This window comes from Aquarana catesbeiana, linkage group LG02, assembly GCF_042186555.1.
Source record: "Aquarana catesbeiana isolate 2022-GZ linkage group LG02, ASM4218655v1, whole genome shotgun sequence".
In the NCBI taxonomy this organism is placed as follows: domain Eukaryota; kingdom Metazoa; phylum Chordata; class Amphibia; order Anura; family Ranidae; genus Aquarana; species Aquarana catesbeiana.
In genome coordinates this window covers 694,497,404-694,523,661 of record NC_133325.1, presented here as the reverse complement: position 1 = coordinate 694,523,661, position 26,258 = coordinate 694,497,404, and the positions used below count along the sequence as shown (strand labels likewise).

The 26,258-nt window shown below is 43.8% G+C and overlaps 1 protein-coding gene across 2 annotated transcripts in view; it reads left to right on the top strand.

The window, feature by feature from the left end:
• Positions 1-771: 771 nt before the first annotated feature.
• CORO6 (coronin 6) overlaps positions 772-26,258 on the top strand; it is a 150,155-nt gene continuing 124,668 nt past the window's right edge. The window contains exon 1 of one of the 2 annotated variants that reach the window (XM_073616844.1): positions 772-1,496. The gene's annotated coding sequence lies outside the window, so the exon portion shown is untranslated. The remainder of the gene's footprint in view (positions 1,497-26,258) is intronic. The other variant, XM_073616843.1, reaches the window with a different exon arrangement.

Below are 26,258 nucleotides of genomic sequence, written 5' to 3'. Positions count from 1 at the left end.
ATGGGCAATTTCTAGGGGCTCCTTCAGGAGTAAGCACTACAGCTAACACAATGTATGTGTATTCTTAGTGAATCTTGGTGTGCTTTGTGTATTTCTTCCGGATCTGTGCAGGAGCTTCCCATAATAAAGACTGACGCTCGCTCTCCTTGTGTAGGGTGATAGGACTTGCCTCTGCCCCCTCTAGTTTTCCACGGAGAGCCTATAGTGGGTGGGGTCTGCAGGGTCCCTCCCACAGCTCTGCTCTCTGCACAGGTGATATGCAGCACAGTGATGTCACTGCTACTTTTACAAGATAATATCTGGGCTTGCAAAAATATTTGAATATTTGGGGGGCACAAAGGGGATTTATATCTTTGTGGCTATAAAGGTATGAACTTAAATAAATGGTTTGGTTCCTGGAGTTCAGCTTTAAAGTGTTACTAAACCCATAATAGTAAAATCAGTCGGTATATGCAGTAAAGCATGCTTTTTATACTCACTATGACACCCAAAGGGTTAATCCTGCACATTGTGTAAAAAGGCTAATTGATTCTAATCCTCTCATTTTTTTACTGCCCCCAATCTATCTGCTGATAGCACAGAGCTTTGGGGGGCACTCTGCACACGCTCAGTTTGGTGTGTATTGATAGAGAGGTTTTTTTTTGGGAAGGTGCATGTGATCAGTGCGAGGCCAATCGGCACTGTCTAGACAGAGGGTCACTGGTTATGCAGCCTCATAGGACAGTCAGAGGAGAATGAAAACTCCTCCTACAAGCTTTAACTAGTGCTTTTCCAGACACTGATAGAAGTCACAAGACTGCTACAACTGCTGATGTGAAAATGTATTTACCAGTTTATAGTTACTAAATGAATTGCATTTCCATGTTCTGTGTACTGTGGACAACCAGATATAGAGAATGCAGGGTCCTGGGTTTAGTAACACTTTAAGGAATCATATGTGATTTAGAGTAGTCAGCAAAATGGGTTGTGATCAAAGTTGGGTGCCTGTTGCCTCCTGTAAAGCATTGTGACAGGGGCTTGTACTCTATGGCTGAAAATAACCGATATTTTATCTGAAACATTTGTTACGCTTAAAAAAAAAAAAAAAAAAAATTTGAAGGGACAATGCAGCCAGTCATAGAGGAAAAGGCACTACTCCTCCCTTTGTTGAACACTTCCCCTCCTCACCCCATCATTCTGTCTTTCAGCTGTTGGGTGTTGAGTTATTTTGCTTCAATGTTGATAGCAGCAGCTGTTACTGCAGCAGGAGCCTCCTGCAACACACACACATACATAGACACACACCAGACCCTTTACTCAATTTCTGGCTGAGTAGAGAGCGAGGCGGCTCAGAACTGGACAGGGGGAGTGCATGCTAGCAGTGCACAAAGCCACACATACAAGCAAAGAGGAGCCTAGAGCCCCCCAGCCACCTCTTGGGCTGAAGATAAGGAATATATCATCACTAATAATACTTCAGGTGCTACCAGGAGCTGTCATCTACACCTCTGGTCAAGGTAAGACAAGCTAGCACCTAACCTGTGTATTCTAAAAAAAAAACCTTTCCTAGGATGTCATGCTATTTTGACAGGACTGTCACAATCTGACAGCTTCTTATATTTAAAGGGCAGTGCTGTAGGCGTGTCACCAAAACCCATTCACCTCTTTATTTTCATGACTTCAGTCAAAGAGCTGTATGTAGAATTAATGAGCTTTTTTCTCAGTTTTCTATGGCTCGCTGGTCATAGGACCTGCAAGGGAATGCTCTGCTATTGCTATATTTGGAAAGTGACCTCTCCTATCTGCAGCAAGCTGCCTGTCTCCTTCTTTAGCTGCTGCAACGTTCCCTGCTACAAAGCGTCCTTTTTATTATACTAAAGCCCTAGGCACCACTGCCTTGGGGTTTATTACATTTTTTCTTATTATGCCAACTGACACATTAAGCCATTTTCTAATTATATTCTGATCTGTAAAGTTTCTGCTCTATCCCAGTACCATTACTCTCATGCTCCTATTGAGTTGTCTGAGCTGCTTATTCTATATTACGCTTTACAAAATTAGATTTGTTTTTAACATTGTCTATAAGATCTGCATGTGGAGTGACTGTCACTCAATGAAAGCAGCCATATTGTCCTATCAATGACATAAAAATACACTTCACCCCCCCTCCCCACCCCCCAAATGAATCTGGATAGTAATATGAGTAATTTAATTTCCTGCTGAGCAGTTTGATTACAAGATTTTGATTTAGAATTTTACTCAGCTAATGTATCTGCCAGGTACCTTTTTTGTACAGTAATTGCTTTTAAGGAAACCTTACTTTAGAAATGTAAACAGCAAGAAATCAAGCAATATGAAATTAATCTAAATAATATATGTTAAGGCGTTATGAGCATATGATTACACAGACCACAGCCCTTATTTCATAAAGAAAAGTGATGTAAACCATCAATCAACCCTTTACTGTTCTGACAACACTAATCTAGCATAAGGTGAAATCTGATTCTATTCCTGCACACCATTATTCTTTTTTACTGCCATAATAAATAAGACTGTATATTTTTAAAGTAGGGAGCTATAATCTTTTGTATTCATAGAACACTGAAGAATACTGGTTTGCGCATCATCTAAAATTCTGACTAACTTCTGTAAATCACTTGCATTTAAAAATAAAAATCTGTGCTCTAGTTTAGTGTTTCTCAACCTTTTTTCAGCCAAGGCACCATTTAAAATGCCAAACAATCTCAAGGCACCCCATTCAAAATAGTAAAAACTAAACCAATACTTTTGCATAATGTAGCAACATCCATATACGTAGGACACCCAACATTGGTGGTGATTTATTCTTCCAAAGCAAATACACCTTTGCACACTGGTACTGATTAGTATTCCAGTGTTTCTCTTCTCCCTCGGTTTCTCTCCATCACTCAGCTAATGTGACCCTGGCGCTGAAGGGGGGTCAGGGGAGGGACGGGTGCCCGACGTCCTCTTTATTAACCGATTACATCATTAGTTGTAATGGTACACAATGTAAACTTGTGGCTTTGTGTAATTAATAGGCAGGTTTGATCAACAAGCTGGCTTGTATACAGTTTTTGGGCAATTTCTAGATATTTTGCATACACCTGAAGGCACCCTGGTTGAAAAAGGCTGCTTTAACTTACTCTATAAAAAAAGTTTTACAAAAGAAAAAATTATTAGGGTTCTCTTTATCTATTTTAACAGAATGAGTAATTGCACTAATGTTTAGACAGCGAGTAACTGTAGCTTTCAGTTTACTAAACAGGTCTAAAGTTAGATTCAGGATGGCGCAGAGCATGCATACACTGCAGAATTTTACAAACCTGATTATGAAAGCTGCAAAAACATGGACTCTACAAAGCAATGTGGCTCAGTCAGGGTAACATGTGGCTGCATAGCACAGTCTCTATAAGATTCTATATCGATTAAGAGGTAGCTGAGAAGCACAGATTCAGCAAAACCGTTCTGTACACAAACGGCTATTTGAGATTATCCTCATAAACAAAATCCTGCTCAGTGAAGCTCAGGGTAGTTCCGGTAGCACAGGGGAACAGCTGGAGGGATCCAAGGTGTAAGAAAAAAGGGCCATTGTACTGGAAATTAAGTATTCTGTTAGCAATTGAGGAAGTGCATACTACAGATGCTGGTTCTTCCAGGGAAGCTGCATGCTATTGGTCTCTGGCCTAGCTACCTTCACACCAGTTCTGACAGTGGGCGGCTGCTCCCCTGGCTGCCTCTGAGTTGTTAGAGGAAAGCAGAGGAACATATCTTCCCTGACCATGTTAAGGAACCCAGGGAGTAGAGGGAAATGGAAAAAAACAGGTCCATGCTTGCATCTGAGCATGGTGAGTACATTTAAAGCAAAACTTTTTTTTAGATTTTGGGCAGAGCAGGGAAAGGTTAAACCCCTGTCTTTTTGCCACCTATGTTCCATTGGGGATATCTCCCTTCATTTCCAGTCCTGTAGCCCCAACAGGTAGCGAGTAGAAAACTTTCAAAGGAAGGTAAATCCCTGCTCAGACAGTGGTCATCCCAACAAGTTTCCCCATTTAAAGATCACCCCTCTATGTCTGTTCTGTTGGCAACTCAGCATTTTGAATTTTCCCCTTCGCTTTTTTTCCCAATTATGTTTTTCACCAGTCAAATAGATTAGTGACTTTTCTAGTGCAGACAGCAATAAGAACTTGATAGGGTGTCTAATATTTGCCCAATCTATCTATCTAAAACTTAAAAAAAAATGTTTGGATATAGATTGATTCCCTCTCCAAATAACTAATTTAACAGACATATTAGTCAGTGTTGTGTGTGCTTGTGAATATACACAGCCCTGGCAGATCTATAACACAGCCTCACAGAGCTGAGTGATCTTTTACTATATGACTGTACAGGTAGCACTGTGGGACTGTGTCATACATGGAACTGGCCACCACAGCACTGATTATTCATTCAGAATAGTAAAATATCACCTAGCGCTGAGGGGCTGTATGATCTATCTGCTGGGAATGTTATGTTTGCAAGCAGCGGTAGATAGATCACACAGCCCTGCAGCGATGAATTAACTTTTACTATTATGAATGAACATGCAGCACTGTCAGGGTTGTGTGATAGAGCTCTCGTTACCCTGTATATTTACAAGGAGCTGGCAGCTCTATCATACAGCCCTACAGAGCAAAATTATTTATTCACATTCACAATTTTTGTTTTTATACAAATAAGAACAATCAGCTTACAGAGGGAGCAGTGCTTGCTGTACTTACTCCCACAAGAATACCGATGAATTGGTTTTAGACTAGGGTGGAGCTAGAGCTAGCATTAAAGAATAAATACAGGCAAAACTTTTTTTAGTTCCAGTTATGCCGCGTACACACGGTCGGACTTTCCGGCATACTTGGTCCGGCGGACCAGAGTGTGCCGGACAATCCGCCCGTGTGTGGGCGGCGGCGGACTTTTCCGGCGGACTTCTTCCCAAAAGCCCGCCGGACCTAGATTTTAAACATGTTTTAAATCTTTCCGTCGGACTCAGTTTCGGGCGGAAAGTCCGCTCGTGTGTGTGCTGGTCCGACGGAAAGCCCGCTCGTGTGTAGGCTGGTCCGACAGACCAAATACGACACGAGGGGATGGTATTGCATCTCGCGCTCGCTGCAATAGGAAAAACAAATCTTCCTATTGCGGCGAGCGCGGGGCATACCAGGCCCTTAGGTCTGGTATGGATTATAAAGGGGAACCCCGCTACGCCGAAAAAACGGCGTGGGGCCCCCCCTAAAATCCATACCAGACCCCGATCCGAGCACGCAGCCTGGCCGGTCAGGAAAGGGGGTGGGGACGAGCGAGCGCCCCCCCCCCCTCCTGAACCGTACCAGGCCACATGCCCTCAACATGGGGGTGGGTGCTTTGGGGGAGGGGGGCGCCCTGCGCCCCCCCCCCCAAAGCACCTTGTCCCCATGTTGATGAGGACAAGGGCCTCTTCCCGACAACCCTGGCCGTTGGTTGTCGGGGTCTGCGGGCGGGGGCTTATCGGAATCTGGGAGCCCCCTTTAATAAGGGGGCCCCCAGATCCCGGCCCCCCACCCTATGTAAATGAGTATGGGGTACATGGTACCCCTACCCATTTACCTAGGAAAAAAGTGTAAGTAATAAAACACACTACACAGGTTTTTAAAATATTTTATTAAACAGCTCCGGGGGGGGGATCTTCCTCCGGCTTCGGGGGTCTTCTTCCGGCTTCGGGGGTCCCTCCGCTTCATCTTCTCCCGGCGTCCGGTTGGTTCTTCTCCGCTCTCCGGCCTCTTCTCCCGGTGTCGCAGGTCTTCGGCCGGCCCCTCCGCTCTCTTCATGTAGCTCTATTGCGAGCGGAGGTCCGGACTTCTGGGCTTCTTGGCTTCTTGGCTTCTCTTCTCTTCTCTTCCCCCAGATGTTGACACGACGCTCTCTCCGGCTGGACTGGTCTCTGAGGGCTGCGTTGTGACTTATATAGGCGGAGACCCCGCCCCCATATGATGTCACAGTCCCTGGGCATGCTGGGACTGTGACGTTTTAGGGGGCGTGGTCGACCACGCCCCCTAAAACGTCACAGTCCCAGCATGCCCAGGGACTGTGACATCATATGGGGGCGGGGTCTCCGCCTATATAAGTCACAACGCAGCCCTCAGAGACCAGTCCAGCCGGAGAGAGCGTCGTGTCAACATCTGGGGGAAGAGAAGAGAAGAGAAGCCAAGAAGCCAAGAAGCCAAGAAGTCCGGACCTCCGCTCGCAATAGAGCTACATGAAGAGAGCGGAGGGGCCGGCCGAAGACCTGCGACACCGGGAGAAGAGGCCGGAGAGCGGAGAAGAACCAACCGGACGCCGGGAGAAGATGAAGCGGAGGGACCCCCGAAGCCGGAAGAAGACCCCCGAAGCCGGAGGAAGATCCCCCCCCCCGGAGCTGTTTAATAAAATATTTTAAAAACCTGTGTAGTGTGTTTTATTACTTACACTTTTTTCCTAGGTAAATGGGTAGGGGTACCATGTACCCCATACTCATTTACATAGGGTGGGGGGCCGGGATCTGGGGGCCCCCTTATTAAAGGGGGCTCCCAGATTCCGATAAGCCCCCGCCCGCAGACCCCGACAACCAACGGCCAGGGTTGTCGGGAAGAGGCCCTTGTCCTCATCAACATGGGGACAAGGTGCTTTGGGGGAGGGGCGCAGGGCGCCCCCCTCCCCCAAAGCACCCACCCCCCATGTTGAGGGCATGTGGCCTGGTACGGTTCAGGAGGGGGGGGGGCGCTCGCTCGTCCCCACCCCCTTTCCTGACCGGCCAGGCTGCGTGCTCGGATCGGGGTCTGGTATGGATTTTAGGGGGACCCCACGCCGTTTTTTCGGCGTAGCGGGGTTCCCCTTTATAATCCATACCAGACCTAAGGGCCTGGTATGCCCCGCGACGGGGCTAGCAAGGTGTCAATCTCGCCGATAAAAGCGGCAAGATTGACATCCTTTTCTAGTCCCGTCGCACCTGAGTCACGTTCAAAATGAACGGACTTGTCCGTGTGTGGGCAAGTCCGTTCATTCTGAAAGTCCGCCGGAACTCCGGCGAAAGTCCGTCGGAAAGACGGGCGGACTTAGCCCGCCGGAAAGTCCCGGCGTGTGTGGGCAAGTCCGTCCGTTTTAAAGTCCGGCGCACCTGGCGGACAAAGTCCGTCGGAAAGTGTGCCGGACCAAGTAGGATAGAAAGTCCGCTCGTGTGTACGCGGCATTAGAGTGAAGAGGGATAAGAACACCTGTCAGGTTTTTATTTCTGTCTGTGCCCTCGTTTGGGAGATTCGCTCTCTCTGTCTGTCCTGTTTATTGTTATTACCGAAAGTGACGAAAAATCCTAAATTTTGGTTTGTCAGAAGAACAGACATAAATGGGAAATCTTCCAATGGAGACTTTAGTTCTGGTGATCCTGGTGACAACCATTGATTCCCTCACTTTGAAGGGATTTCTTCAAATTTCTGCTTTAGTTATGGGACAGGAAATGAAGGGAAATCTCCGTTTGGGGCACAAATGGAAAACAAACTGAAAGGTGTTATAACCCTACATTACTCCTACCAAATAAAAGTTTTTCCTTTAGTTCTAGTTAAAGGAGAAAAGATGTGCTTTTAATCCACAACTGGACCAGCAATCAGAAAGGGACCAAATACTATATACAGTGCCTTGAAGAGGTATTCATAACCCTTGAAGTTTTCCACGTTTTGTTATGTTATAACCAAAAATGTAAATGTATTTTATTGGGTTTTTTGTGATAGACCAACACAAAGTGGCACATAATTGTGAAGTGAAAGGAAAATGATAAATGGTTTTCAAATTTTTTTACAAATATGTGAAAAGTGTGGCGTGCATTTGTATTCAGCCCCCCAATTACAGCTGCAAGTCTTTTTGGGTATGGCTCTCCCAGCTTTGCACATCTAGAGAGTGACGTTTTTGCCCATTCTTCTTTGCAACAAAGCTCAAGCTCTGTCAGATTGGATGGAGAGTATCTGTGAACAGCAATTTTCAAGTCTTTCCACAGATTCTCAATAGGATTTAGGTCTGGACTGGGCCAACACGCCAATTCTAACACATGAATATGCTTTGATCTAAACCAGGGATCTCCAAACTACGGCCACCCAGCTGTTGCGGAACTACACGTCCCATGAGGCATTGTAAAACTCTGACATTCACAGACATGACTAGGCATGATGGGAATTGTAGTTCCTGAACAACTGGAGGACCATAGTTTGGAGACCCCTGATCTAAACCATTTCATTGTAGCTCTGGCTGTATGTTTAGGGTCGTTGTCCTGCTGGAAGGTAAACCTCCACCCCAGTTTTTTGCAGACTCTAACAGGTTTTCTTCTAAGATTGCCCCATATTTGGCTCCATCCATCTTCCCATCGACTCTGACCAGCTTCCATGTCTGTGCTAAAGAAAAGTATTCCCACAACATGATGCTGCCATCACCATGTTTCATGGTGGGGATGGTTTGTTCAGGGTGATGTGCAGTGTTAGTTTTATGCCACACATAGTGTTTTGCTTTTAGGCCAAAAAGTTTAATTTTGCCCTCATCTGACCAGAGCACCTTCTTCCACATGTTTGCTGTGTCCCCCACATGGCTTCTCACAAACTGCAAACTAGACTTTTTATGGCTTTCTTTCAACAATGGCTTTCTTCTTGCCATTCTTCCATAAAGGCAAGATTTGTGGCATGCACTACTATCAGTGGTCCTGTGGACAGAAACTCTGACCTGAGCTGTGGATCTCTGCAGCTCCTCCAGAGTTACCATGAGCCTCTTGGCTGCTTCTCTGATTAATGCTCTCCTTGCCCGGCCTGTCAGTTTAGGTGGAAGGCCATTTCTTAGGTTTGCAGTTGTGCCATACTCTTTCCATTTTCGGATGATGGATTGAAAAGTGCTCCGAAAGATGTTCAAAGCTTGGGATATTTTTTTAATACCTAATCCTGCTTTAAACTTCTCCACAACTTTATTCCTGACCTGTCTGGTGTGTTCCTTGGCTTTCATGTTGCTGTTTGTTCACTTAGGTTCTATAACAAACCCCAGAGGGTTTCAAAGCACAGCTGTATTTATACTAAGATTAAATTACACACAGGTGGACTCTATTTACTAATTAGGTGACTTCTGAAGGCAATTGGTTCCACTAGATTTTAGTTTTGGGTATCAGAATAAAGGGGGCTGAATACAAATACATGCCACACTTTTCAGATATTTATTTGTAAAATTTCAAGGGGTATGAATACTTTTTCAAGGCACTGTATACCTCTCAAACATCCCAGATTCTACAAGACTCCGAATTTTTACAAAAATCCCATGGTCCATTGGAATCGAGCATTGTTCCACAACGTCTGACTGCCCAGTGTCGCTATTTTGCATAGCAGGAGCATGACAAGAGAAATCAGTTAAACAGTAGCTGGTCCATAGTTTAGTAAGAGCCGGTTCACACTAGAAGCTGCACGACTTGCAGGTCGCCTCACCGAGGCGACCTGCACACGACTGCCACGGCGACTTGCAAAACGACTTCTGTATAGAAGTCTATGCAAGTCGCCCCCAAAGTAGTACAGGAACCTTTTTTCTAAGTCGGAGCGACGCAACGGTTCCATTGTACAGAACGAGAGGCGACTTGTCAGGCGGCTAGGTCACCTGACAAGTCGCCCCCGTGTGAACCGGCTCTAAGTGTATTCTGTCGTTGGAAAGTGTAACTTATCAGACGCCCTGGAACTTCAATAAGGATGTTCTGATACTGTCATGTGACCGTGCCAGATCTTTCTTGATTGGCTGCAGTTCAAGAACTTCTGAATATTACAAGTTAGAATGACAGAGCACATTTTACTAAACTGCAGACAGACTGAAGTTTAATTATCTATGGTTGTCATTTATCTGAGTATAAAGACAAGGACCCTGTAAGGCTGGTGAGAGGGGGAGAACTGGGATGGAGGAGGCACAGAAAGTGGGGGCATACAGGGGCAACAGAGCACAACTGTACATACATCACACAGAAATTGTATTATTGGCAACAGTGTTCCTCAGCTTCTGATTTGCACTTGATTTATATGTACATATGAGGCAGGATTTGTTTAGGGATTTTTTAGGTTTATGTGAGACTCTCACTCAGGCTGGGTTCAAATATGAGCCGCATGCGGCTCACAGCAGGGGTCCAGTGCGTCCTGGTTCACCGTTTCAGATCTGATTTCAGCCTGAATTTTTGGCTGAATTCGGATCTGAAACGGACCAAAAGACGCACATTTTTGTGCAAATCGCACCAGACCCGCTGTGGAGATATGTGAACCGGCTGCATAGAGAGCCGGTCAAAATCTCCTGCTATTGCGAATTGGATGCGGAGAACCTGCTTCCAATTCACAATGGTGTGAACCCAGCCTTAAAGCAGTTTAATGTAGAGGCACCCACAGTGTTTCTGTTTTCTTCAGCGGAGGTAGGCTAGATAGGAGCTACGGTCTCCCAGTGCTTCAGAAGACGTTTTACAGGAACTAACTACCAAAAACATATGTTGTAAATCTCCTGGCAGAAGGTCTGTAGTTTCTCACAGACTTTTAATTTATTAATGGTAGTGATTTTAAAAATTATTTTTAGAGCATCTAATGTTTCAGAACAGTGATGAACAAATATGAAGATTACTCATTAGATTTGTTACATTTAGATAAGAAGAAACATTTAAAATCATCATCATTAACTAGGTAAATATCTGTCACAAATGTGTGACCTTATTTGAGGTCGAAAATATTTCTGTACAGTAATACTGAAAACTTACATAGCTAGAGACAATGGTAAAGTTAGGAAGGATGACATTTCTGTATTTTATTGATGATAGATATTTAAAAATTACGTTAAAGGATACGTTCAAATGCAGTATATAGTAAATTGGAAGATTTGTTGTTCTGTGCAGATTCTTTTGCTTCAGATCTCCTATGACTGCCTTATCTGCTTACCTTGCAGATGCTGAATACACATTGTAGTGCTGGGCCTCATGTCTATTGAGAAATAGTGCATTGCATTGACATTATCTTTATTGCTTTTCTTTGTTCTTTTTGTAATGAGAAAATTCAGTACTAAAGAAAACAATAATTCGTAAATCATTTTATTTTTCAAAATAAAAGTTAAATGAACTATACACTATAAATTGCTGTACTAAAGTTTAAAACTCAACTAAATGGCATAGTGTGTGTGTGTAAGGGGGAGGGGGTTGTCCCTTTCCTCCAATCAGCTCTTCAGCTCTTACACACTGCACACTGTACAAGAGCTCTAACTGCAGCTCTCCACCCCCTCCTCTCTGATCCTCACAGAAGAAGAAGGATTTTAACACAATTTTGCACTTTTGAATGGATGTAAAGGATAGATCGCTGCAGATAAACAAGTAAAACTTATGTAGGAGGATTTGTTTCATTTCTGTGTATCATCTGAGGCTATTCGTTTCACTTCACCGTTTGCTTCACTGCATTAAAAATGCACTGCACTTGTGATCTGCAGAGGGTGTCAGTGCTATGATAACACCCCAAATGCAGGTCGCAAACACAGTGTGTTTGCCTGCACCAGATAGCCTGGTACAGAAGTACCATGTGATCTGGTTGGTCTGTTTTTTGTAAAGTAGTGCAGGCACTGCTTTTGCTGCGGTCCGGCGCAATTTCAGCCCATTCAAATGATTGGACTAAAATCACACCACACCCAGATCTCAGTTGCCCAGGAAAGCACAGCGCATCCCTGTGGGATTCATGGTGTGAGCTGGCCCTTAAAGTCTTATTCTTTAATTTTTCTACCTAAAATGAAAAGAGGTGTATATAATGTTCTGTGCAGTGGTATTGAACAGAGCGGCCTCTTGCCTCCTCTTTTGGTATCCCCCGCCGGCGCTCCATCTCTTTTTTTTTTTTTTTTTTTTTTTTTGTGTGTCACCAAAGAAATCTGTATGCTTTTGGGTACACACATGTGGGTGCGCTTTCAGGCTGGGATGTGTGCATCCATGGATGCACACAGTGCGGATCAGCCACGCCTCCCCAATCCCTCTTCACTGGATTTGATTAATAGAAGCAGGAACAAATTCCTCCCACTGCTATCAATCTGTGCTGTGAGAGCAGTAAGAGAGATCAGTGCTGCTGCAGGTGGGCACAGCCCTGGACCAATTATTTGGAGGATGGGGGGGACAAACAGCTAGTGGAAAGATTTTTACCTTTAATGTAGGTAATGCGTAAACGTATAAACCTTTTGACTTTAGAACCACTTTCAAAGAGGTCGAGAGTGGTTTTGATACTTTACAATTGATACAAGGACCCTTTATTGATATTGTACTCCCAAACTCAATATGCATACGAAACCATTTATATTACTTATTCTGTACTTTAAAACTTTAATAAAATATTTTGAACATAGAAACAGATATACTAAAGAATAGCAATCCAAATAAAGGTAAATAGCCCTTTTGCACCAGAGACTTGGGTGATAATAATATGATCATAATATACACTTGTCTTGAAATTAAATCTCCATCGACCGTCTGCATGTTTCGGCCTCATTTGATCTTTTATGTAGGACAGTGAATTAATATAGAAACAGCCTCACTAAAGTAAAAGCTACAGAGCTTACCAGGCTATGCTTTAAAGACACAGTATAGAGAATACACTTCTAGCTAATGACATACAGAAGTCCTATCACATCACATCACATGCATGCTAATTATTTTGGCCATTGACCAAGTGGCTATATACACATTGTTCCTAGGAAGTCTAGATTGGAACCTCCCTATTTAATCATCGATGTGCAAAGTGTGGGCTCTAAATTTAACGATATTATTTTTCAAGAATGTTGAGTCAGAGTGTATCAGGCTCCATAAATACATTTTCAGCATTCATAAATATCACAAATGCCAAGTACACAGGAAGTTCTAAAGCAGTTGTTCTTGGTTACCTCAGGAATCCTAAGGACTTTTGCACTTGATTGTTTAATCCAGGGAAGCTCCCAACATTTATGTACAATAACATGTTTGTAAAAGCCCTCATTCAATTCTTGGGAAATGTAGACTATACATTTACTGGATACTGTAGGTTATATGATACAGCAATTCAGGAGGCACTGGAAGACATGCCTATGAAACCGGAGCACCTGAGATGCGATGCTTTGCAGTTTGTGGATTATAGCATAAATTTACCATGGAAATACTAATGTGCATCTAAGCGCCAGACATGCATCAGGTGTTTATATGCCTTTTTTTTTTGTCTGTTTGTATGGCACAATACAGTGTGTGTGTGTTTGTGTGTGAGTGCACAAAGCAAGGTCCATAAAGACATGGATGAGCAAGTTTGGGGTGGAGGAACTTGACTGGCCTGCACAAAGTCCTGACCTCAACCCGATAGAACACCTTTGGGATCAATTTGAGTGGAGACCGAGAGCCAGGTCTTTTCGTCCACATCATTGCCTGACCTCTCGAATGCGCTTCTGGAAGAATGGTCAAACATTCCCATAGACACACCCTAAAACTTGTGGACAGACTTCCCTGAAGAGTTGAAGCTGTTATAGCTGCAAAGGGTGGGCAAACTCAATATTGAATCCTACGGACTAAGACTGGGGTGCCATTAAAGTTCACGTGCGTGTAAAGGCAGGCGCCCCAATACTTTTGGATTGTGTGTGTGTGTGTGTGTGTGTAGATAGAATACCTACCCTTTGAAGATATCAAAATAGAGAGCATTTAAATCAACGTGTAGGGTGCGGTTATATTTTTGGACATTAACCACTTCTGGACCTCCCACCGCACATATACTGCTGCAGGACGGCCCAGCTGCACGAACCGATGTACCTGTACCTCGGTCCGTGTCCATGCATGAGATACAGCAGGCGCATCCACACCAAGGGAGCTCGTTTGTGGGTACGGAGGACTCGATGTAAAGAGGTAAAGAAGGCGGATCCCAGTTCTGACAGGGGACAGCTCAGAGATCTGCTGTTCCTAGTGATCAGGAACAGCGATCTCTTTGTTGTCCCAGTAAGCCCATCGCCAACACAGTTAGAACACACCCAGGGAACACAGTTAACCCCTTGATCGCCCCCTAGTGTTAAACCCTTCCCTGCCAGTGTCATTGATCAGTGCATTTTTTTAGCACTGATCACTGTAATAATGTCACTGGTCCCCAAAAAGTGTCACTCAGATTTGTCTGCCGCAATGTCACAGGCCCGCTAAAAATCTCTGCCGGAAAAACAATAAAAAAATAAAAGTCCATAAATCTACTCATTAGTTCGTAGACGCTATAACTTTTGCGCAAACCAATCAATATACATGTATATATAAAAACTTTTATTTTGGGGATATGTATTATAGCAGAAAGTAAAAAAAAAAATAGTTTTTTTTTCAAAATTGTTAGTCATTTTTTTTATTTATAGCGCAAAAAAAAAAAAACTGCAGAGGTGATCAAATACTACCAAAAGAAGGCTCTATTTATAGGAAAAAAAGGTCATCAATTTTGTTTGGGTACAACGTTGTATGACCGCACAATTGTCAGTTAAAGCGACGCAGTGCAGTATCGCAAAAAAAGCCTGGCCATTAAGGGGGTAAATCCTTCCGAAGTAGTTAAATCAAGTCATCTAAGTTCAAGGATTGCCTGCTTGCATTTGTAGCATATGACAAAAATCCAGCCTCTTTCGCCTACAAAAAAAAAAAACGCATAAAGCATGATAAACAAGTTTAAAAGAAGTTGCAGTACAAAAACGCACTGAAGAAGGCATTCTGCTGCTGCTGCATCACTAATGTGAACCAAGCTTTAAAACATGAATAGACTACATGAGCCACACCAAAAACCCATATACCCCCATCAATCTCCCAATCTCCTTTTTTTTTTTTTTTTTTTACACGCCTGTCCCTAGTTGACAATATTGTACACTAATATTTGTATACTGCTGGCTATGCTCAAAAAACTGGGTTGCAAATAATATCTGAGTACATAAATGTCATTTGAAGAAGAACATTCAAACAAAGCTGTATGATAAAAAAGACCTCTCCTTCTGACACCTGATTGTATGATACACAACGTGTATCCCTGATAAAAACTGATATTAAAACACTTTTTAAATGTACACAAAATTCTAGGAATTCTAGGAACAGGACATATCAAAGCCTCTTCCATGCTCTGAACTCTAATTAGTGTAGCTGTCTTTAGTGTGAAGTCAACGTCAGTAGGGAATTCTTGTCTCCCAAAATTAGAACATGTGCTCATTCCAGAGGCTCGTGTGGCAGAATTTGGTGTGAAGTATTGGCTGGGAACAAGTTTTGTCTGTCTTGTGAAAACCCCGCAGCAGTTCAGGTTTTTTACTGACACAGCTACATAGTGAGGCTTTGCTAAAAAAGTTGAGAATCGACATCTGAAAAATTGTGCAGGTATTCGCTACAATTATACAATCATGTAAAGACCAAATTCCTATTACTTTGAATACCCAATCATATGCAGATACTTTTACATGATTGGATAATTGAAATGAAAATTCACAACTTCTTTACTAAATCAGCCTAAATGCCTCAAGCATCAGTGGGGTTGATATTCAGATGAAAAGCAAAATGTTAGTTTTGTCCACAAATTGGGTTATTTGGAGATAATCAGGAACATTATGCCTGTCCCCTCATCCCCTTGTACTAGGCTCTAATCTTGTCTAGCTGTTCCTATGTGTATTATGAGCAAGAACTTTGTAATCCAGGCCTCTCATCACGATTTTTTCCTTCCACTAACTGGAGTCCCAGCTATGTGTTGTAAATGCTTTCCCAATCCAGGCTAGAAAATTAAATAAAGATCCCTTTTCAGTTAAAACGCATTTCATTCAGGGTAGAAGAGCATATCATCAAAGTAAAAGCCATGTTGGATCTTAGAACCTGACCACTAGGTTTGGTCCTTCTTTCAGGTTGTCTTTTGCAGGCAGGGAACTGGAAAGCAGTTTTAGACCCACTATATTTCAGCCATAAGGCCATTACAGCAACACTGATTGATCTTTAAGTTGGTGTCAACCATTTAGAAGGCAAACCTATGAAGCATAACTTCTGGAACTCTAGGAATGTGTGCTTTACAGATAAACATATGACATTGCCACTCTTAACATCACTGGAACTTTAAAATGTCTTCTGAAGGAGTAGCCATCTCTTTCTCCACAGTGCACCAACCTCTAGCATTAGTGTCTGGGAATTTTTTTTAACATCATTAGCAGCCTGAAAACAACATAGATTTGAGTAGTCTGAAGTGTAACTAACCTGTAGGCATATATATTAAAGTGGGGTTCCACCCAAAAAACAAAAATACCTGGAAAAATTCTAAAAAAAAAAAACAAAAAAAATTTGGATATTTTTTTTTTTTTCACTTACCTCTAAATGCCTGTTGCTAGGTGGTCCCTCGTAGTCTGCCTGTTCCTTTGCCTGGGCTGGTGACATCACTTCCCCCCCAGGCACAGGAAGGGCTCCGCTCTGCTCCCTCCCTCCTGTCAATCATCTGTGACCCATTATAGGTCCCAGGTGATTGAGCGGCCAATCACAGCCGAGCGGAGGGGGGGGACGAGCGGGGCTTCGATCCCCCGCATCGCTGGACCCAGGGACAGGTGAGTGCCCAATTAAAAGTCAGCAGCTGCAGTATTTGTAGCTGCTGACTTTTAATTTTTTTTTTTTTTTGACGGCCCCCCTGGGTGGAACTCCTCTTTAAGGTGTGAGTACTGATGTTTGGTGTTTCTACTGTTTTATGAAGATGAGCGTAGGAGGGGGCTGTGGAGAGGGCAGAAAGTGCTATTAAACCTACAACAGTACAATCAGTCTGTATATGCAGCAAAGCATGCTTGTTATACTCGCTGTGGAACCTAAAGGGGTTAATTCACTGCATTGTGTATGAAGGCTGTGTGATCCTGTCTCTCTGATCCTCCTCTTCTTTAACTGACTCCAAACCATCTCATGATAGAACACAGCATTAGGAGTCAGGCTGCACATGCTCAGTTTGGTGTGTATTGCTAGAGAGTTTTTTTTTTTCTTGGGAGAGTGCATGTGATCAGCAAAGGGCCAGTCAGCACTATCCAGACAGAGGATCTGGGGAGAATGAAAACTCCTCCTATAAGCTTTAAGCAGAGACTGATACAAGTCACAAGACTGTTATAAACTGCTGAGGAGAAAAGGTATTTAGAAGTTTATATTTACTAAAATAATTGCATTTCATGTTCTGTGTACTGTGGGAGACCAGATATAGTGAATGCAGAGTCCTGGGTTTAGTAAGACTTTAAGATTACTGTGTATATAATATTATATTCAAATTCAATCAGCGCAACTACTAAAAAATAATAACTTAAAATTAAAGTGGTTGTAAACCCTTTACTGCCATTTTTACTTACAGGTAAGCCTATAATAAGGCTTACCTGTAGGTACCTTGAATATCTCCTAAACTTGCATAGTTTAGGAGATATTCACTGTATCCACATGTGCTGATGACGTTGTGCGATTTCTTCAGTAGCTGTGCCGTGACCGGCGGCACCTGCGCACATGTTCGGGAGTGACATCATCGTGGCTGTCATGTACCTGGTTTGTGAGCCTGACGTGTAGAGAAGGGCCTGTCGTGCCACACCAGCTTGTGGGTCACTGAAGGTCAGACAGCAGCCACATAAGCACGGTGGCGTAGGAGTGCCTGAAATCAGTCCTGTAGTCTGTATGGCTAATAAAAGAAAAAAAGGCGCCTCTAAGTGCAGAATTAAAACTTTTAATATCCCTAAACAAGATGAAAAACATTTACAGAATCAAGGATAAGAAGAGGCATAACATGGATGTATGAAGCAGGTGATCCGGCATCAGGAGGTCCCACTGTATCACAGCTTTCCAGGGATAACGATATGCAGCAGCAGTTCCAGGATAACCAGCAGGTGAACACCCCAGGCTCTGGGAACACTGATGAAGCAATTGCGTCGTCTGAGTCAGCATGGAGCATGAATCCCGGAAATGACGTCAGCGGGAAGGGACAATGGGATGCGTTTTGGAACTACTGATTGGTTCCTTCTTCAAGCCAATGACAACAGGTTTGTAGAAGCTGAGCTTCTTATAGTCTATGGGCAGAGCTGTGGGTGTTATAGACTATAAGAAGACTATAAGAAGCTCAGCTTCTACAAACCTGTTGTCATTGGCTTGAAGAAGGAACCAATTAGTAGTTCCGAAACGCGTCCCATTTTGATGACATATTTCCTATTTGCGGTCCATGCTGGTTGTTGTCGCCTCCAGCTGACGTCATTTCCGGGATTCATGCTCCATGCTGACTCAGACGACGCGATTGCTTCACCAGTGTTCCCAGAGCCTGGGGTGTTCACCTGCTGGTTATACTGGGACCTTCTGCTGCTGCATATCGTTATGCCTGGAAAGCTGTGATACACTGGGAACTCCTGATGCCGGATCACCTGCTTCATACATCCATGTTATGCCTCTTCTTATCCTTAATTGTGTAAGTATTTTTAATCTTGTTTGGGGATATTAAAAGTTTTAATTCTGCACTTAGAGGCGCCTTTTTTCTTTTATTTGTTTTCTATTAGATTGCTTCCCTCTTTGAGTGCAGCCCTAAGTGTTTGAAGACCACTTCATCCATCCAACAAAGACACTAACTGCCTGGTCCTGACATTCTGAGCGCCCTTGACATACGTTTTATCTGTAGTCTGTATGGCTGCTTGTTCATTGACGGATGTGCAGCAGTCAGGCTGGTTGTCCGTGGATGGATGTGCAGCAGCCAGGTTGGTGGTGGTTAGGCAGACCAGGGCCGTGGCAGGCTGGGATCACAGCTGGAGCAGGAACCAGATGCGAATTGCAGAGCAGAGTCATGACAGACTGGATGAGCAGGTGCAGGGTAAGGCAAAAGCCAGGTCGGTAATGTTCAGGCAGACAAACAGAGCAGCAGGCAGAAGAGGAGTCCGAAACAAGCCGGTGTCAGGGTATCAAGCAGACAGTGTTAGTGAGAACAAGCCGGATCAAGATCAGAGGTCAGCACAGGTAACAGGTCAGAACACACAGAAGCTGCAGATCAAACAGTAATGAGTCTATGCAGAAGCTCAGTTTAAATAGCCTGCCTGGCGTACGCTGATGTGCGTACTAAGTGTACTGCGGACCTGTCTTTCCTGACAGTGGCTCCGGCCAATCACAGCACCGGAGCCCACAAACCCAGAAATAACTCAGGTCTCTGGTCACAGCGGTGTACGGGTACCACTGCAACAGCTTCGTTCTAGGGTAAGTATTTTTCTTTTGAGAGTTTACAGACACTTTAAACAAATAAAATACTAAAAAACTTGTTGCTTGCTCAAGCACGGTGCAATTGATTCCACAGCATCTTCTTGAAGGCGTGCCTCCACCCAATAGATGAAAAACCTGCTCCCCTCATAAAAGATCAAATAACGCTTATCAATATCCCAAGGATGACTATACTCTTTAGATAACCCCCTTCACGGTCCTCTTTTGGCTCCAGGGTTTGTATACTCTCCTATATCAAGTATATTCTATGCCATAAGGTATGGATCCCATAAAACAAAAAGGAAAAACCATAGTGCTCTCCATTTTATAAAATCTATTGAACACCCAAAAGATTAAAAACACTTTTAAAAATGGTGAATAGTAAAGCTTCCTAATACTGTGACATTCCCATCTCATTACATCACACTCTAATATGGTGGTATGACGTCACGGGCTCGTCTCCTCCCTCCCATACGCGTTGTGCCCTGTGATTGGGCTTCGTCAGTAGGTGGGGATTCACCTTTAGGAACATGTTACATATTCCACTCACATTTTAGGGTGAAACATGTAACTTTTTCAAGCAGCTGCAGCCTACCCCCCCCTCCCCAGTAACAGTGAGCGGGTATCACCTCTGGGCTACCCACTGTTACTGTTTCAAAATAATGTGGCCATGTGGGGCACCCCACCCCTGCTCTGTCACACCATTTATTCACAGTCCTCTTTGAATGGGAAACTTCAAGTCCCGACAGTCATAAAGGCTTGTAGTTTCAATGAACTACCATGGTGAGCAGATACACTGAAAAGTCTGCAGGAGTCCTGCATGGCACCCTCAATCTGCTAATCACGGGCGCAATTCTTTTCAGGGTCAAAGTAAAAAAGAAATGATGATTGAACATTTTATTTTTTGTTTTACCTGCAAAAATATATGCATTTATTTTTCCTTAAAAGGTGAACTTATCCTTTTAAGGGCTTGGGTGGTGTCTGCTCCCCGCCTACTGAGGAAGCCCCATCACAGGGCGCAACACGTATAGGAAGTCAGTGGTGATCCTACCATGAAAGTCCTTGTTTAGGCACCTCCTGTTATACAGTCATAACTTTGTCACAAATGTTTTCACAAATTTTCACGCTGTCACATAATTACTTCCATGGAGACCAAACACACTTTAGGCAGGCATGGTCTATTGCTGTAACGATCGGGCAGCCAGAGAAATGATGTTCAGCTGACTCTGAAACAAGTGCTTGTAGACAGTAAGTAGCTGAATGAGGTTGCAGTAGATTGACAATGATGAGAAACAGAATGAAAGTAATAAACAGTGTTCAATAAAAAGACATGGCAATTGTTTGATACATAGTGCTTTAGCAAAACTAAAATGTCATTAATTTAAATCTGCTGTAAGCCACACACCTTTTGAACTATACACATTTAGCAACACTCAGGCCCGTCTTTAATATCGATTGGACCCTGGGCAAACATTTTCTTGGGCCCCCCAAGACATGTCACGTTTCCCAGGTGGTGTCACCTATCAAACTTGCCCATTGAAGTCACAGTCGCCCCAGCCACAAGCCAAATGCAGTATCTCCTTCTGAATGCCTGCAAACTGCCTCTGCAAAGCAATCCACCATGGATCACCTTATAGTGGGGCAGATGGGACTGCAGTACATGTGAAATGCCCACTTTAAGCCACAAAGATCTTGATCTGACACTCACATAGATCATTTATTTTGTGGATATACAGTATAGCTTTTATACTACAGTATGGTCAACTGATGAGATTCTGGGGAACTTAACTGCAGCCCCTGACACACCAAAGGTTTGTGCATATTATTTTGTGGCAGACATACTCAAGGAGACGGTCCTGACAGCTCTCCTCCTCGCACACTGCCGTTTTGGTTTCCGCCTGTCAAAACTTTCCAAGTACCTCCTACTCAGCCAGGCACTGTGTGCAATGCTAGATATGTGTCGCTGAGCTTCCCAATGTCATGACCGTTTCCCTCCACACAAACCGCTGGCAGCTGCTTAGGGCCCCACAGCAATGACTGGGCCCAGGGCAGCTGCCCCTTTTGCCCCACGGTAAAGACGGCCCTGGCAACACTTACTTAGTCCTACTGTGCAAAAAGGATTTCAGCAAGCTATTATAAAGACATTCTCTTATTTTATGATGGATATATATTTTTTATATCTGTTCAGATTCAAACAAGTTGTGTTCCTGCAGCTTGCCAAAAATCAGAGTGATTTCACTTTGTGGACTGAACGTTTGGAATTAAGTTGTTTATGTGTATCATCTGCTAAAGTTAAAAGGCAGTCATGCAATGATATAAAGATTTAGTCAAGTGAAAGCTGAGGCTAACATTGTCATCTATGCATACAGTGTTTTTAAATCCTCTACATTCATCTACATCTGGACCGTTTTTTTTTTTTTTTGTCCTCTTTGATTATCCTATAATTTCTCAAACAGTGCCAGAATACCTTCCTCGTTAATATTTCAAGGCAACATAATTTTTATCATCATTGGGCTAATGTCTGGAGATTTAGCCTCTCCGCAAAATTGACTATTTTTATATCAACAGGGAAGCAGGGCACACTTTCTGGTAATGCTTTCCTAATACAGGTGTCATATAATGGCTTCCAGTGATGCTTCGTGGACAGCTGACTGTGGGAAATTTCCCTAATTGTAGGTCTCCAGGCTGTGATGGCTTGCCCATTGAAATTTATAAACAGTATGGGGATATTCTTCTGTTCCTCTTTCAGATTTTTAATGAGGCATCCTGGTTAGGTTATCTTCCTGCCTCTAAATATAATGCCACTATAGTGGTGAACCCTAAAAAAGATAAAGACCGTAAGACACTTGATTCGTATGACCTATTTTTCTTCTTCCAGTTAATTTAAAATACTAGCTAAAACTCTTGCTAATAGATTGAATCACGTGATAACTAGTATGATACATCTCAATCACACAGATTTTATACCCAATCTGTCTACTGCAGTTAATATTAGACATGTTTTTTTATATATGCAAGTGCCAACGGATTCTTCATGGGAATAGAGCCCTTCTTGCTCTTGATACCTTTTAAGGCAGGGGTGTCCAACTTTTTGAAGAGCGAGGGCCACTTAAGTGACTTGGTAACCGGTCGCGGGCCACAATGAGCAGAGCAGGCAGATGACAGGTCCATGTCCACTCTGCATATGCAGAGCGGACACAGTCCGCTCTACTCTATGGGCCCTCCAATCCGATCCACCCAGACGAAAGGTGGATGGATTTAGCAGATTGGATTAGAGGTAAGCCAGTGGAAATGGACACAGTTTGTTTACATCTGCCGCTCCATAGAGGTGAATGGAGGGTCCAATTGGGTCCACCTGAAAAATGGACAGGTGGATCCGATCAGACTAATGCTGGCCATACACTATACGAAAAATCGGCCGAAAAATCGTTCGTATAGACACTTCGTTCGTTTTTCGGCAAGTTAATGGGCACAAATCGATAATTGTTTGTGACGTTTTTGTGGGGAAAAAACGAACGGGAAGTTTGGAAAATTTCTGCCGAACGTACGATAAATTGCAAGGTTAATGTGTTTCCCGTCCGAACTGTCTGCACTAGGTATATGTAAAAAAACGAACAAAAAATTATTTATTCATGTCCACTGAACAATTTATCGGTCATTATATGATGGCACAATCGTTTGCGGTCACGGTCGAACGTTCTTTTTTCGAAAATGGGTTCGGCCGATTTTCTGTATAGTGTATGGCCAGCATAAGACTGCTTTCACACTGATGCGCTGCAGTTTACCCATACCGCAGGTACAGCGCAGTGCACCTGTGGCTTTCCTGCGGTTTAGCTGCACATAGGTTTGTATTATATCTCTGAGGTCTGAGGTGTGGTGCACTTTCAGAAAGTGCACCAAACCTGCAGGTAATAACAGAAGTCTAAGGCTCAGCGCAGGTATTTGGATGACTCAACTGATCATATATTATATACGCACACACACACAGTGCCTTGAAAAAGTATTCATACCCACATTTTGTCATGTTACAACCAAAAACGCAAATTAATTTTATATGTTTTTTTTTGTAATAGACCAACACAAGTGGCATATATTTGTGAAGAGGAAGTGGAAGCAAAATGATGAATGTTTGTTTTTTTTCAATTTTTTTTACAAATAAATATTTGAAAAGTGTGGCGTGCGTTTGTATTCAGCCCCCCTGATTCACCCCCAACTAAATTCTAGTGGAACCAATTGCCTTCAGAAGTCACCTAATTAGTAAATAGAGTCCACCTGTGTGTGTAACCCCAAAGCACCTTGTCCCCATGTTGATGAGGTCAAGGGACTCTTCTAAACAAGGGGGCCCCAGATCCCGACCCCCCCCCCACCCTATGTGAATGAGTATGGGGTACATTGTACCTCTACCCATTCACCTAAAAAAAAAAGTGTAAAAAAACACAGTACACAGGTTTTTAAAGTAATTTAATAAGCAGCTCCGGGATCTCTTCCGACTTCTTCTCCCCTCTCCGGCTCTTCTGCCTCCTCCACTGATGTCTTCTCTCTCTCCGGTTCTTCTCCCCTCTCCGGCTCTTCTCCGCTCTCTCTCTGGTTCTTCTCCCTCTGTCTGCTGTCTTCTGTCGGGTCTCCTCCTGCTGTCTTCTCACTCTTTTGCTGGGTCTTCTCCGCTGTCTTCTCCCTCTGTTCTTACGATGTTGACTCGGCACTCGCTCCCACTCTAATGACGGGTGCGCGGTGTGCCACAACTTATATTGGCATGGGGCGGGGTCACCGGAGGCCTGCCCCCTATGACATCACCCCCCATCATGCCCCGGGCGGTGACATAAGGGGCGGAGCCATCAGATGATGTCACACGGTGACCCCGCCCCATGCCAATATAACTAGTGGCACAACACGCACCCGGCATTAGAGCAGGAGAGTGCATCGAGTCAACATCGGGAGAAGACAGCAGAGAAGACCGGGCAAAAGAGCAAGAAGACAGCAGGAGGAGACCCAGCAGAAGACAGCGGACAGAGGGAGAAGAGCCGGAGAGGGGAGAAGAACTGGAGAGACAGAAGACATTAGCGGAGGAGGGGAGAAGTCGGAAGAGACGCCGGAGCTTCTTAATAAATTACTTTAAAAACCTGTGTACTGTGTGTTGTTTTTTTGTTTGTTTTTTTTTTTTTTTTTTACACTTTTTTTTTTTTTTAGGTGAATGGGTAGGGGTACAATGTACCCCATACTCCTTCACATAAGGTGGGGGGCCGGTATCTTGGGGCCCCCTTGTTAAAGGGGGTTCTCAGATTCCGATAAGCCCCCATCCGCAGACCACACAACCAACGGCCAGGGTTGTCGGGAAGAGTCCCTTGTCCTCATCAACATGGGGACAAGGTGCTTTGGGGTGGGGGGGCGCAGGGCCCCCATGCCCCAAAGCACCCACCCTCCCATGTTGAGGGCATGCGGCCTGGTACGGTTCAAAAGGGGGCCGCTCACTTGTCCCCACCCCCTTTCCTGACCTGCTGGGCTGCATGCTCGGATAAGGGTCTGGTATGGCCATTTTTTCGGCATAGGGGTTCCCCTGAAAATCCATACTAGACCGAAGGGCCTGGTATGCTCTTGGAGGGGGAAACCATGCCGTTTTTTGTTTTTTTAATTTAACGTGGAGTTCCCCTTTAAGATCCTCAGAGCACAGGTTGCATGCTAAAGTCGGATTAGTCAAGATAGCGATCCGACTTTAATCCGACTTCAGTGATATTCAATTGGCTGAAGTAGGATCAAAGTCGGACCAAAGTAGTGCAGGGAACATTTTCAAAGTCGGGCCGGCTTGTGTCAGACCAGTTAAGACAGCTCCCATAGGAAAACATTGATTTTCACACGTCATGCGACATGAGCTCCCAATGTAGGAGCATTTGTCGTACCAGTGTGAACCCGGCCTTATACACACACACTAATTACAAGCAAACGGATCACAGGTGAGGATGGTTGCATTTATTAGCCATTCAAACCCCTTTGTGCCAACTTGTGTGCATGTTATCAGGCCAAAATCACCAGGGTATGTAAACTTTTCATCAGGGTCATTGGGTAGTTTCTGTTGTGATTATGATTTAAAAAGAGTAAACACAGTTGATTGTTTGATTTTTTTCACAGTTGATTGATAATAAATGGCTTCAGCCAAACACTAACCATGAGTGAAAGAAAAGTTTTTGAGTTATTCATATTCTCTGAAAAATGGCCAAGAAATCATAAATTCTGCCAGGGTATGTAAACATTAAGAGCACAACTGTTATGTGAAGCCTTTAGTGGTTTGTTAGAGAACCTCAGTGAACAAACAGCATCATGAAGGCCAAGGAACACACCAGACAGGTCAGGAATAAAGTTGTGGAGAAGTTTCAAGCAGAGTTAGATTGTAAAAGCTTTGAACATCTCACAGAGCACTGTTCAATCCATCATCTGAAAATGGAAAGAGTATGGCACAACTGCAAACCTACCAAGACATGGCGATCCACCTAAACTGACAGGCTGGGCAAGGAGAGCATTAATCAGAGAAGCAGCCAAGAGGCCCATGGTAACTCTGGAGGAGCTGTAGAGATCCACAGCTCAGGTGGGAGAATCTGTCCACAGGACAACTATTAGTCGTGCACTCCAAAAATCTGGCCTTTATGGAAGAATGGCAAGAAAAAAAGCCATTGTAGAAAGAAAGCCACAAGAAGTCCCATTTGCAGTTTGTGGAGGACACAGCTAACATGTGGAAGAAGGTGCTCTGGTCAGATGAGACCAAAATTAAACTTTTTGGCCTAAAAGCAAAATGCTATGTGTTGCAGAAAACTAACATTGCACATCACCCTGAACACACCATCCCCACCGTGAAACATGGTGCTGGCAGCATCATGTTGTGGGGATGCTTTTTCTTCAACAGGCACAGGAAAGCTGGTCAGAGTTAATGGGAAGATGAGTGGAGGCAAATACATGGCAAACTAAAGAAAAAACCTGTAATGCCGCGTACACACGGTCGGACTTTCTATCCTACTTGGTCCGGCACACTTTCAGACGGACTTTGTCCGCCAGGTGC